Raw genomic sequence first — 11,692 nt, 5'->3', positions numbered from 1 at the left:
GCCTCCCCAGTCCAAGCCCCGTCTCCTCACCGGCGCCACAGATCAGCCTCCATCCCCTTTCACCCACCCTTGAGTTCTTCTCCAGGAAGCAGCCAGCGAAACCTTCGAAATCTTTTTAAAGTCAATCTGATTACAGCCAGCGCGTTTTCACAGCCGCAGATACCGAGGCCAGACTCCGTATTCATTGTCCTGCGCTATTTCGTACAGGGACTTGAGCACGGGGATGGGGCTATCCTGGGACCAATTCCCATGGATGCCGAGGGACGACTGGATGTCTCCTGCAGCCAAGCCCCTCTGTTTCTTATTGCTCTAAATAGTCCTTAGTAAGTCCCCAGGCCATCCACGTCCGACCTCTACCTATTCCTCAGTTTCCAAGTACCAGCTGCAACGGCCACCTCCCTTTTTTTTTCCAGCCTTTATAGAATCCATGCTCCCTCTGGTCTCTACCCGCAACCCCCATCAACTTCTACCTTTCTTCACAGTCTGCTAGGTTATCGCTTTCCGGCCTACTTCTCAGCCTCATCTCTGTCCCTCTGGCTTTGTTTTTAGTTGGAATGCTCTATATGAAGACAAACTTGGCCACACTATAGGGTAGGAAGCAAAATTTGCCCCCCAAAATCCAAAAAACAAAAAAACCCGTATCCAGTTGAAACCAAACTCTCTAAGGCATTTCCTTCTGCTCAGAGCTGCCATCCTCCCACGGAGATTCCACTCCACTCTCCTCCGAGGGGACTTGTGGGGAGTTTGGGGGGCTCGCACTGCCTGCAGGCTCTGTCTCCCTCAACTCCGTCCCTTCTTCTTTGACTCCGACCAGAACCCCAGGAGACACTCGCCGCTCCCCTGCTTCCCTCACACCGCATGGGCAGCGCCATCAGCAGCAGGTCCAGGCTGCTCTGCTTTCAAAATGTATCCAGGCCACTGTGACCGGTGTGAGATGATATCTCATTGTAGTTTTGCAACCTAAGTGTCCATCATTGGATGAATGGATAAAGAAGATGTGGCACATATATACAATGGAATATTACTCAGCCATAAAAAGAAACGAAATTGAGTTATTTGTAGTGAGGTGGATGGACCTAGAGTCTGTCATACAGAGTGAAGTAAGTCAGAAAGAGAAAAGCAAATACCATATGCTAACACATATATATGGAATCTAAGGGGAAAAAAAAAGGTCATGAAGAACCTAGGGGTAAGACGGGAATAAAGACACAGACCTACTAGAGAATGGACTTGAGAACATGGGGAGGGGGAAGGGTAAACTGTGACAAAGTGAGAGAGTGGCGTGGACATATATACACTACCAAACGTAAAATAGATGGCTAGTGGGCAGCAGCTGCATAGCACAGGGAGATCAGCTCGGTGCTTTGTGACCACCTAGAGGGGTGGGATAGGGAGGGTGGGTGGAAGGGAGACGCAAGAGGGAAGAGATATGGGAACATATGTATATGTATAGTTGATTCACTTTCTTATAAAGCAGAAACTAACACACCATTGTAAAGCAATTATACTCCAATAAAGATGTTAAAAATAAAAAATGCATCCAGGATTGGACCACGTCCACACAAGCAGCTCCTGCGGGGGCCGGACCACATCTCTGCTGAATCACGGCTGTCAGCTCTTAACTGGCCTTCTAGCGCCTGCTTGCTGATTCTGTTTCTAAACCAGCAGCCAGAATAATTCTTTTTTTTTTTTCTTTATTTTTTTGCGGTTCGCGGGCCTCTCACTGCTGCGGCCTCTCCCGTTGCGGAGCACAGGCTCCAGACGCGCAGGCTCAGCGGCCATGGCTCACGGGCCCAGCCGCTCCGCGGCATGTGGGATCTTCCCGGACCAGGGCACGAACCCGTGTCCCCTGCATCGGCAGGCGGACTCTCAACCACTGCGCCACCAGGGAAGCCCCAGAATAATTCTTTGAATGTAATGTAATCCTGGCTAATATCACTCCTTTGCTCAAAATCCCTCAGGTCTGCTCCTTCCCCCAGAAGGAAGCCCAAATCCCCACGGGTGCCTACAAAGCCCAGTCGCTATTGGTTGTCTCACTGTCCTGCGGTGTCTGGTTTCTCTCTGGTGACACTGCCCTTGCTCCTCCTGTGCAGCCACAGTTCTCCCAAGGGACGAGCAGGCATACTCTAGCCTCAGGGCCTTTGTACTTCTCTGAGCCAGCAAAGCTCTTTACCTATGTATCCCACGGGAGGACTCTGCTTTCCCATGCCTTAGTTGGAATGTCACCTTCTCACAGTTTTGACTGCCCTTCCCCCAAGCCCCCGGGACCCCCTAGGCCACTTCCCTGATTTATTCTTCTCCATGGCACTCACCATCACCGAACACAGTGCTTCCAGATATCGTTAAAACGCTCATTCTGATTCAGTGGGTCTGGGGTGAGGCCTGAGATTCTGCATTTCTACTGAAGTCCCAGGTGATGCTGAATGCTGCATCTGGCATACAATTTAATTGAAAAATTTGGTCTATTTTCCATCTTACCACCCTCGAATAGAAAACCCTCGCCAAAGGACTTCCCTGGCGGTGAAGACTCTGCTCTTCCACTGCAGGGGGCGCTGTGTTCGATCCCTGGTTGGGGAATAAAGATCCCGCATGCCTTGCGGTGCTCCAAAAAATTAAAAACTTTTAAAAAAAATTAAATAAAAAAAAAAGAAATCCCTCACCAAGCAGATTCCTTATTCACTGCTGTCTCCTCATCATGTCAAATTGTGCTTGACCTAAAGCAGATGCCTAATAAACACTTGCTGAATGAATACAGGAGTGAAGAAGGGCCCTGACCTCTCTCCACACTTCACTTCCACGTATCCAGGTCCCCTGGGAAGCCCAGATCCAAGGAGTTCTAACTGCCTCGGTGGTACTTCTCACCCAGCCTCCTCCTGTTTGCACCTCAAGCCACCATCCCTCCCAACTAGTGCACCCAAGGCCACCTAAACGAGAGAGCAAAAGAGCAACACGTTTGGTTCACCTCTTACGTGGAGTCACCACCATGCACTAGTTTACTGAGAGAAATTTCCACAAACAGATGGAACCTCACTTCCTCTAGCCTACAAGTCTTTGGGGTTGTGTAAGTAGATCTGTGGGCCCACCGAGAGCAGAGTTTTGCCTGCCAAGAACCTCAAAAGGAAAGAAGGAAGGAAGGAAAGAAGGAAGGAGCCCTAGCTAGGGGTAGGTTTTACTCAGCTCCAGGGGAAGAATCCCAACTTCTTTGCAGCTCAAACTTCTCTGCCAGGTCCCCTGCGAGCAGGGAAGCTGGGAAGCAGGAAGCCATGCCTCTTTGTCTCAGGCTTTTGAGTTTTAGAACCTCATCATCTCACAGCTCCAGGCTCTCAGGAGAAACAAATCCAATCACAGTTCTCAAGGTGATTGAGGAACACTTAAGCTCATCACCTTGGGATACAGTCTATAACCTAAACCCTATTATTCTATCCTGTTTGAAGAGTTTAGTTTGAAACATTTTAAAAATAAAACATGCCGTTCTCAAATTGTAAAATATAGCACACATGCAGAAATGTACACGAAACAAATCTACAGCACGAGGATTTATCACAAAGGAAATGTCTATAAACCACCGTTCAGGCTGGTAAATAAAACACTGCCTCATCCCAGAAGCCCGGCTCCTTTCCTTCTTAATCTGCACTTGTCCTTCACTAGGGTGATTTTTATGGTAATCTCATCTTCCTCTTTACAGTTTATCACTTAAATATAAATCTCAAAATATGCTAGTTTTGCCTGGTTAATTTTGTTTGAACTTTATATAAATGGAATTATATACTTCTTTTGTTCTGAATTTCACCACAGTGCATTCATTTTCATGGCTGTATGGTATTCCCTTCTATGAGAAAAAATACATACATACATGATCACAGATCATTTATCCATTCATGGGCATCGTGAGTGTTTCCAGTCCAGGGCCATTTTAAACAACACTGTCATGAATATTCTTACGTACATCTCCTGACATACATAAGCCTGCGTTCCTATAGACTGTAGGCCCAGGAAAGGAATGTCCACTTTACACGTTACACAGCATGACACATTCAGTTTTATCAGACAGAGTAACACCAAATGTTTTTCAAGTGGCTCTATCAATTTAAATCCTCCCCCAGAAGCTTTTGAGTGCTTCACATTCTTTCTAACACTTGGAATGATCTGAACTTAAATTCTGTATCTAATTACAACAATTAAAATCCAATATTTCCATGTTTACAATGATTCTGAGTACCTTTCCTAATATCTGTTGGCCATTTGGAATTTTTCTTTGTCAAGTGCTGGTCGAGGTCTCTGGAACATTCTTCTGTTGCCTTGTTTGCATTTTTCCTTACCTGTATTCTGCAGATGAGCCCTTTGCTGGCTCTATCTGTATGAGATCGCTTACTCTGTGCCTTGCATTTTCGTTCTCTTGGCAGTATCTTTTGATGAACAGACGTTCTTCATTATAATGTTGTCAAACTTAGCAATTAAACTATTAGAGTTAGAACTTTTTTTGTGTCATATTTAAGATGTAATTTCCTAACCCTAGACCAGAGTTTCTCCACTTCAGCACTACTGGCATTTTGGGTTAGGTAACTTTTAGTTGTAGAGGTTGTCCTGTGCATTGTAGGGTGTATGGCAGTATCCCTAGTCTCTACCGGCTAGATGCCAGTAGCAACCATCTACTCCCAGTTTTAACAACCAAAAATGTCTCCAGGGATTGTCAAATGTCCCCTGGGGGGGCAATATTGTCCCTGACTGAGAACCATTGCCATAGATCGTAAAGATATATTCTCATAGGATGTCTTGTAAAAGTGTCATGGATGTATGATTCAGCTGGAATTGATTTTTGTCCAAGCTGTGAGGTAGGCATCCTACTTCATTTGTTTTTGCATCCAGAGACCGTATTTCCTCAACACAGTTTATTAAGAAGTCTGTCTTCCTCGCTGCTCTGAAGTGCTGCTTTCGCTACATTAAAAAAACAAAATTCAACTGAGTAAATTTGAAGATCTAATTGGCTTTATTCAATAATCTGGCAGCTTCCCTTCTAGAAAACAGAAAGGGGCTCTGAGGAGTTGAACAAAATGGAAGGTTTTCATAGGCAGAAGGAGGGTGGGACAAGGAAGTTAAGAGTGGACCATTTCAGGCAAGGTCACTGTCCCTTAGAGGAAGGCAGGGGGGTTTAGGCAGGTTACCCCACTGGAGCTGACCAGGTAATTCCAGATGGACTGGTTTAAAATTCCACTCCTGGGAGAGGCTGAAACTGTGATCACGTTAGGTATTAAGTCTCTGTGGGGCTTAGCACAGGTGATTCCATCTTCGGCTTGTTTCTTTGAACAATTATTGACCAAATGTCCATCTGTTCATGGCTCTGCTTCTGGGTTCTGTTGTATCTTTGCACCAATACCACTCTGTCTTAATTACTATAGTTCATAATAAGTCTTAAATAGCTTCCAGAGCAAGTCCTCTCCCTAGCTTTTCCTTATCTGAGTATGTTTGGATTATTCTTGGCATTTTGATTTCCTTAAATCTGAAATTTGGCTCATTAATTTCCAAAAAACACTTGCTATTTTGCTTGGGAGTCACTGAACCTTTAGATCAGTTTGAGAACTGACATCTTTCCAATATTACATCTCTCAACATATGGATGTAGTTTGTGTCTCTATTTATTTGGCTATTCTTTATTATTCTGTATTCCTGTGGACAGACTTTGTCCTCTAAACCTCTCCTGATCACAGAATCACGAAAGGCCAGAACTTTTTTTTAAAAATTAATTAATTAATCTTATTTTTGGCTGCATTGGGTCTTCATTGCTGCGCGTGGGCTTTCTCTAGTTGTGGTGAGCGGGGGTTACTCTTCGTTGTGGTACACGGGTTTCTCACTGCAGTGGCTTCTCTTGTTGCAGAGCATGGGCTCTCAGTGCACTGGCTTCAGTAGTTGTGGCTTGTGGGCTCTAGAGCGCAGGCTCAGTACTTGTGGCACACGGGTTTAGTTGCTCCTTGGCATGTGGGATCTTCCCGGACCAGGGATAGAACCCGTGTACCCTGGGTTGGCAGGCGGATTCTTAACCACTGTGAAAGGCCAGAACTTTTAAGCCCTGGGCTCAATGCCACCTGTGATACTTGTGGAATCTGTGGGCTTGTGTACTAATTTATGTCAGGCTTCATTTCAAGTAGCTTTGAGGCAGTTCACAAAAATAAGAACTTTATTTGAAGAATGTTTGCAATGGGAGAAATGGGAGAAAGGAAGTTAAGGTGGGTCGGATTCTGACACCAATTCCACCAAGCAATTCACTCCATTCTGACTTTATCTTCTGGGAGATAGCATCAGATCCCACAGGCTAAAGGCTCAGTCCAAAAGACTCCCTGGTGATCTCCGCCCCCTTCAGAGGCCAATCACAAGTTCAAGTTGTCACCTATGCAGTTACAGATCATATGATTCAACAGCTGCCTCTCGGGGTTTTGTTAATTTGCTAGAGCAGCTCAAAGAATTCAGAGAAACATTCTACCTACTAGATTGCCAGTTTATAATAAAAACACATAACACAGGAACAGCCAGTTAGAAAAGATGGATACCTCATGTCCTTCAATGCAGTCGAAAATGCACACAAGCTGATCTCAGTCCATTTCTTAACTTCAAAACTCCACTTAATGTTATGTTATACAAAGCAAAGAGCATGTCAAATATTACGCTGAAAAAAACAGATTAACATCTGAGTCCTCAGACCCCGCCCCTCTCTAGGTCCTCCCTTCTTTCATGCAACCTTAGTTCACCTCATCCTCGGTCTTTTTTTTTTTTTTTTTAATTTTTGGCGTCGCCGAGTGGCCTGCGGCATCTTAGTTCCCCCACCAGGGATGGAACCCATGCCTCCTGCAGTGGATGCGCGAAGTCTTAACCACTGGACCTCCACGGAAGTCCTCTCACCTCCTTTCTTATGTGAATACTATACCGAAAACATTGGCCTCTTTCGCAGACATCTTTGTTGGCTTCTTGATTGATCAGTGACTTCTCGCGTCCTTTCTTGCGCGCGTCTCCCCTGGGTTGAAGCGCCAGTTAATTTGCGTGTCCTGCCCACTATCCGCCCCTGCGGGGCGTGGCCACCACAGCTATTGCCTCAGCGATCGCCGCCTTCTTAGGGGAAAGTCGTTTGAGACGCTCTGGGGCGATCCTAGTGCGGGGTGAGACACAAGTTCTGTCCGGAACTGAGGGGAATCTGGGGTTGGGTGACGGTAAGAGAAGGAAACGAAGCTGCTTCGTGCAGAGCTGTCAGCACTCACCAGAAGACAGTGTGCGCACGGATGTCGCTGACATGAGTTAGTGATGGAGGAGGACCAGGTGGCCTCGCAGCGCCCTGGGTACGCGAGCGAAGGCAGCAGCGCGACGAAACCAAGGCTGCGGGGCTGCACCGAAGGGCGCCGCTTGGGGCCGTTTCTCACTCGCCAGAGACCTTGGGCGGGGAGTGAAATGGAGGGGAGACCTGGGAGGGGAGAGAAGCCAGGCTTGCGGGGGAGCTCACAGTTGCTAGGTTCAGGCTGCTGCAGATGCGGAAATGAGGTCCCCTTGAGGCGGAGCCTGCTGCTTGGACGGGAACCTTCTAGCCCATCCAGTCCAACGCCCTTCTTTTCTGCCTAGAAACCGCCCGTTACTCCCTTTCCTATTAGACCAAGGTTACACCTCACTTTCCAAGCCCCTCCAGGACTCTGCCCACCGTCCTCTGCATATTCTCTCATACACCGTGGGGCCAGCGACTCCTTCCTTCCCTTCAAAGTCTGTGGTAAACCCAGTTCCTCACCCTTGGCCCCTTGGGGAAGGCAGCACCTATCTGCCAGGTACCCCGACCCAGCACAGCTCCTCCTGGACTCCAGCTCCCTAAATGGGGGGTGAGGATTGAGGGGAGGTGTTTCAAACCTCAGACCTGGAAGGAGATGGGCCTGGGCTCCAGAGTAACCCTGGACAAATTAATCTCTCTGAGCCTCAGCTTTCTTCCATGTAAAATGGTGGGAGTAATGGCAGTTCCCTTTGTGGTGGCCGTGGGCATGAGGTACACAAGGATGTACAACATCTGCCAGGACCCAGGGCCCAGTCGGTGTCCACTGTTATCAGGGACTCTGGTCTTCAGGCAACCTGTGATACATTTCTTTGATTTGGACATCCATCCTGCCTGGGAGGGTTGTCCTTTTCTTTGGCTTGTTTCTTTCTTTTTTTAAAAAAAAAAAAAAAATTTAATTAATAATTAATTAATTATTTTTGGCTGCTTTGGGTCTTCGTTGCTGCACGCGGCCTTTCTCTAGTTGCGGTGAGCGGGTGCTACTCTTCCTTGCAGTGTGCAGGCTTCTCTTGTTGCAGCGCATGGGCTCTAGGCACGCAGGTTCAGTAGTTGTGGCACGTGGGCTTCAGTAGTTGTGGCTCACGAGCTCTAGAGCGCAGGCTCAGTAGTTGTGGCGCACGGGCTTAGTTGCTCCGTGGCATGTGGGATCTTCCCGGACCAGGGATCAAACCCGTGTACCCTGGGTTGGCAGGCGGATTCTTAACCACTGCTCCACCAGGGAAGCCCTTTGGCTTGTTTCTTGTCCGCAGAGGTCCATACTTTACGTTCCCAGAGGAGCCAGCTAAGTCACTGAGTGCCCCTGCATACATCGCTGTGGGGGGGGGGGCGCTGGAATGGGGTGGCAGGTGATGATAGTGGCAGGGAATAGCCTAGAGTGCACTCCCCCCCCAACCCCAATGACTAGTGCTGTGGCCTGGGGCATGCACCTGGTAGCTTGGCCTCTGCTGCTCCAGGCTCCCTCTGGCATTCTAGATTTGAGGACTGCTTACAAAGCACTACAGCTGTGTACCCCAGCCTGAGGACGGCCACCATTCCAGCCTGCAGAGGTTGGTTCTTTTTATTATTGAGTGTTTATGCTGTGCCAGGAACTTCACATATATTTCCTCGTTTAATCCTCAAAAGAGCCCTCCATGGGTAATTGTTTTATCTCTGCATCACAGGTGAAAAAACTGAGACTCAGATTAAGAAACTCACCTAAAGTCATGCAGTATATAGTTTTTGCTGCATTATAAACTGCCACAAAACTTATGATTTAAAACAGCAAACATTTATTTCTCACAATTTTGTGAGTTGTTTGGGCTGGCTCAGTGCGGGCTGGGTGGCCAAGGTGCCTTGTATCTGGTGAAGAGGAAAAGAGTTCAATGGCACCTGGGTGGTGCCGACGTAGCCACAAGTCTCTCATTATTCAGTACGGCTTGTACGAGGTGGCTGAGCTCCGAAAGCAGCATGAGGGCAAGCACAGGCACTTTCTAAATCCAGCTCGCATCTTATTTGCTGTTCTCCCATTGGCCAAAAGCAGGTCACATGGCCAAGCCCAGCCTTATTGGATGGGAAACAAGGGGTGGCTACAGGGAGGGGAAATTATCGCTGTCATTTTCCCCGACAACGAATCTACCACGCACAGCTTGTAAGTGCCCAACTGAAATTCAAAGCCAAAGCTGTCAGAGTTGAAAGCTCAACTGTCTTGGGGTCTGAGAATTCAGAACACTCCATGCGTTGCCCAAAGTCAACAGTCAACTGTTTTGCAAATGTGTATACATATTGTTGTCATTAATAAACAAATAGTTTTAAATGTTTGTGCTGCTTCATTGATTCTTCTTCTTTAGAGACTCTGGTATATTTGGATCTCCTTTGCTCATCTCTTATCTTTATCGCCTTCTTGCAAGGTGTAAATTTACTTTTGTTGGATTATCTTCATTACTCCCTTTCTTACCGTTTATTTTCCTGTTCTTTCTATGGTGTCTATACTCTCTTGTATTCCTTTTATTTCTGAAATGATTTTTTTTTCTTTTACTAATTTTTTCCTGTGTCTGTCAAGGTCATTGTTTAGTAACCATGTCTGGCTCAAATTTGATGCTCAATGAATATTTTTGACTAAAAAAATACTTTTTCTTTACTGCATTATATTTTATTTTTCTTGGAATTAATTGTTGTCTTTTTCAGTTGCATAGTTGTCTGGCCATTTTATTTCAGAGTTCTTTTTCCACTTTATGCGCTTTTCTTAAAGCTTTAATTGCTTTCTTGATGTCTTGCAGCCTTGTTTGAAGGGTCAGATTAGAGTTTTCATCTGCTTTGTGTTTGCATTTTTCTGGTGTCTTGTCAAAGTATTTTAGTCCAATTTTCTTTTGTAACACTTTGTGTGGCTAGATCATATTCTCCTCCTCCTTTCCGAAGTTTAAATGAAATGTGGTGACCTGGACTACTGTGAACACATTTTTGTGGAGAGGGAATGGCCCAGGGTACCTTTCCCAGCATCATGGCTTGAGGGCTCCCTCTTGTTTCAGTGAAGGGCTCAAAATATGGCTACTTCTCTGCCTTTCAGAGCTAAGTTTGCTTCAAAAAAGTTTTTCTGCTCTGTTTCCTACAGGCCTACGGGTCTTGCTTGGCAAGGTGGTATTCTCACCTCAGATGTATTTTGCTGTCGCAGAATTTTCTGGGTTCTTCATCTGGGACCTTCTCCCTACTATTGGTACCTTCTCCTTCCCTTACCTCTGGTGTTACTTCCCTGATCTATTAGGTTTCTTAGCCTAGCAGTGTTCTTTTCAGGTAAGGCTTTGTCTTTCTGGAAGGAAATATTTGCTGGATAGTTTTGAAATCCTCGGTGCTAGATGACCATGATACTATTTGGTCTCTCAGTACTCCTGTTGCTGGTTTTGCGCTCACCAGCTCAGAGCCTCTGATGACTTCTCCCAGTTTTCAGCTTCTCTCAGACCTATTAGTCCTGTTTGGTACAAATAAAACCAAAATAATACCAGAGATAAATGATGGTTTGGGTCAGGGTGGTGGCAATGAAGATGGGGAGAATTGGACAATAGGAGAGATAATTTGGTGATATAACCAGGAGGAATCACTGATGGCTCTGATGTAGGAGAGAGTCAAGTGTGCTTTTAGTGATTTTTGGCTTGAACAATCAAGATGGTGCTGTTATTTGCAGAGATGAGGAAGACTGAGGGAAGAATGACTGGTGACGAGGGATGTAAGTGCCCTTTTGGTGTTCTAGGTGGAAATAACAACAAATGCAGTTGGTTATGAGTCTAGAACTCAGGGGGAAAATCTAGTCTAGAAATAGAAATTTAGAGGTCATCAACTGTCTTAGTTTGGGCTGCTGTAACACGTTACCATAGACTGGGTGGCTCAGCTAGCTCTCTGACCTCTTCTTATCAGGGCACTAAGCCCATTCGTGAGGGCTCCACCCTCATGACCTAATTACCTCCCAAAGGTAGGGAGGTACCTGCTCCATATACCATTTCATTGGGGATTAGATGTCAACATATGAATTTGGGGGATGACACAAACATTCAGTCCACAAATCAACATACAGGTGAATTTAAAGCCATGAGCCTGGATGAGATCACTTAGGATGTGCAATTAGAAAGAGTGGTGGTCTGGGATTGGCTCCTGATGCAATATACATGATGCATTTAGAGGTGGGTGGAAGAGGAACCAGTAAATGAGCCCATAAGGAGCAGCAGCTATGGAGGTAGGAAAAAATCAGGAGAATGTGGTGCTATGCAAGCTGAGAGAGGAATGTTTCAAGGAAGAGGGACTGATTGACCAAATGGAAGCTGCTGAGAGGCTGAATTGAATACAAATAAAAAATATCCATTGGATTTGAGAACATGGAAGTCATTGGAGACTTTGATAAGAGCAGCCTCGGAGGAATGGAGGAATGGTAGG

Source organism: Globicephala melas, chromosome 12 (genome assembly GCF_963455315.2).
Source record: "Globicephala melas chromosome 12, mGloMel1.2, whole genome shotgun sequence".
NCBI classification, from domain to species: Eukaryota; Metazoa; Chordata; class Mammalia; order Artiodactyla; family Delphinidae; genus Globicephala; species Globicephala melas.
The sequence above is the reverse complement of the archived record's forward strand: the minus strand, read 5'-3'. Positions refer to the sequence as shown.